Here is a 3,333-nt window from a genome sequence, read left to right as displayed (position 1 = left end):
AAATCACCCTTGAGAAGGGGCATGGAAGCAGTAGGTGATCCATCGTCTCGGATGCTGCATCGCATAGGGAGCCCATCCTTGATATTAATCAGCGTTTCATGCTTTCCATCCTGTCACGCCCTTGACCCAGAATTTAAATTAAAATAATATTTTGAGGGCATGAGCAATCGCCGTATACCTACTGAGAACCTTCTCTATAAATATGCAAGGCATTCAATCTGACAAAACTTCAATATAATATGAAAGATAACATACTTATTGCACAGGCAGTAGTATAATAGAACAACTAACTTTTTATTTCATGGATCAATTTAAATCTTCAAATTTTACAGAATTTACATTAGACTAATACCACCATCAATATATACTTATTACCCTAGGAACTAACCACTTTTTGCAGACTAGCCTCACCTTCTATATACAAGCCCCAAAATGCCAAGGTCTGATCCTCAAAAATGATTCCTGAATCTGATCCTCAAAAATGATTCCTGAATCTGAAAAACACAGATGGAAATTTATAAACTTCATGGCTCAGTAAGTAACCAAGACAAAATCAAAGAAATCAAACTGCTAGAGACAAATAGGTACTTGATATAAGAATTAGAATATCAGCAATACCATATATATAGTTAGGATCAAACCTACAGCTCCACAACATAGATATAACCATACAAACCAAAACTCCTGTATAAAGTAAAAGAATTCTAGAATTCACGTAAAAATCAGATAATTTCCTTCAAAATTGAAATACCGATAATTCTACAAATCACAGAGATCTCATATATAAACTAAGGTATTTTACAATCCATATAAAACCAGATAATTACTTCCAAGTTTTCGATATTATCTTATGATAGTATTTCTCCAAAGCATTATAATAACTCATCAGTCTAAACCACCACGGCCACATATAATCCCTATGACAGGACCCAGAGTACCACATTTAATTGCTGCAGAGTAGATCTAGAATACCGCATTTAATCCCTACGAAGTAGGTCCAAAGTGCCAAATTTCGAAACAATCCACATCAATTGCTAACATACAACCCCCGTGTGGTAAGGTCCAGAACGTAGGTAGACTGAGAGCTCAATATACATACACAAACTCAAATCAAATAATCATTATTATAACATATATAAGTTGCAACATATATAATTCCAAATCAATAATCAGTACATGAAATTCATAAAGATGACTAATCATCAAACTTTTGATAATCTTAATGCAACATGATTTTCCAAATTAATATATTCATATTTGCTAACATAAATTCAATAAATTCATGCCAGGTGTTTTCAAATTCTATCAATTAGAAGCCTATCTAATAAATCTGTATATATTGGTATGCAAATCATCATGAGCATTCGAAACTTGAAATACTGATAACTTTACAATTCATGCTTGGATCAATATAATTAATATAGCCATCAAATGTCATAATTTTCAAAGTATGTGGTAGCAATTAAATCAATGAACATTGTCAAGTAATAGTCATTTATCACTTTATGCAATTACCTTGATTAAGTAAAGGTTACTTACCTGGCAGAAATCCTCAATCAAGTTACCTAAAACTTTACCGATACTCTTTGGAATCTAATAATCCAAACACATATATAATCTTGTCACATTATTCCCTTGAAACAACCTATAAAACTCCATAAAAGTTCTAAACCCTGAATTTCTGGTTTACTGTTTTTCCTGCACAACAGCCCAATCCGGATTTATTTATCCCATCATTTAATATTCAAAAATTTCCAAACTTTGCAAGTTGGTTGAGCAATCAGTTGACAAGTCTCGGTTAAATTTTCAGCTTCAAATACTTAACCATTAATTAATTAAAAATCCTGAATTATCATAGGCAGATTCAATGCACCCCAAAATCAGCAATAATTTTCCCTGGACATTCATCCATTATTCCCCAAACCATATAGCAATTACATCCAGATTTAAATCAGATTAAAGACTAAGAGATGTTAGGGTTTACTTACAATAATAGGAGAGATAGAACCTCAGGCCAGCACCCTTTTTTTTTCTTCTTCTTGTTCTTCTTCTTTTCCTCTTTTTCTTTTCTTTCTCTATTTTCCCCTCACTGTTTCCCACTCCACACACACAGAAGAGAGAGAGGGAAAGAGAGGGAACATGGGAGATTCACACACACAAACACTCACACACACAGACACACACATAGGGCAACGAGAAGAGGGAAGAGAGCAAGAGAGGAAAAAAGAGAGAGAAAAAGAGGGATGGGAGAGGGAAAAAGAGAGGGGCCGGGGAGGGGAAAAACCTAGAAGAAAGAGGGAGAGATGGAGAGAGTGAGCGTGAGAGAGCAGAACAGAGAGAGAGAGAGCGGGAGGTTGAGAAGTTTTTGGTTCCACCAAATAGGGAGGGGTGGGATTTTTTTCCTTCCTCTTCCATGGTGGCAAGCGTGCGGCTTCCTCCGCCAATGGCCATGGGTCCGCAACATGCGGACCCCTGCGTGGCACAGACCCTAGGCCAGGCCAGGCTGGATCTCACAATCTTCCCCTCTGAAATAAATTTTGTCCTCAAAATTTGCATACTGAAGTTCAAAATGATCCAAATATATCATATCTCCTTTAGTTTCATAGCCCTCAAGAATGATCGCATCATAAAATTTACATTTAGCTAATATGTTTCACTATTGGTGGATGACTGCAATTGCTAATCATTTTCCTTTCTTATATCCATCCAACATTATTTTAACCTAGAAACTACCTCAAATATGCAATGTCCAATAAGGATATATGCCCATGTGTCAAAACTTTTAAATTACCATCATAGCTTTAAGCATTCTTCAAACATAAATCATCATCTAGCATATAACTTTCATTACTAAATTCATACTACTAATTGCAAGCTCTATCGATAATTTCCATCATCATTATTACCGATAATTGCAAGCATTCTTCAAACATAATTCTTACTAATAAGAATACTTCTAAAATCTATAATCTTTAAGTTTATTATAGTCCTTAGGTATTTTCAAATACCCTTACAGATAGTTGGCTTCCAATTGTTTCTAAGTACATACATGTTTCATACTAGGTATTATGCAAAGGATTATATAAACTATAAAATTTAACTTAAACTTAGTATGTCCATTCTAATCTATTCCAAACCTTAACTTTCTTCCTAAGTTCACTAAGAATATTTGATCAACTGACAATTTCTTGAATCCTTGAATATTGCCTTAAATCCTTTTTCAAAACATACCGAGATGTTTAACTCATTTTGAAAAATTACAATTATCTAATGCAGAAATGCTCACTACTGCATCCTCTATTACATAAAAGAAAATAATTAAGATCATATATT

General features: G+C 34.1%; 1 long non-coding RNA gene across 1 annotated transcript; it reads right to left on the bottom strand.

Moving 5' to 3' along the window:
- Positions 1-235: 235 nt before the first annotated feature.
- LOC114913596 (uncharacterized) lies at positions 236-2,801 on the bottom strand. The gene is made up of 2 exons (XR_003799521.2): positions 1,989-2,801; positions 236-494 (listed from the first exon to the last, which is right to left on the bottom strand). It is a non-coding gene; the product is annotated as an uncharacterized lncRNA (long non-coding RNA).
- Between the last annotated feature and the right edge of the window lie 532 nt (positions 2,802-3,333).

This window comes from Elaeis guineensis, chromosome 1 (genome assembly GCF_000442705.2).
Source record: "Elaeis guineensis isolate ETL-2024a chromosome 1, EG11, whole genome shotgun sequence".
NCBI lineage: Eukaryota > Viridiplantae > Streptophyta > Magnoliopsida > Arecales > Arecaceae > Elaeis > Elaeis guineensis.
The sequence above is the reverse complement of the archived record's forward strand: the minus strand, read 5'-3'. Positions and strand labels throughout refer to the sequence as shown.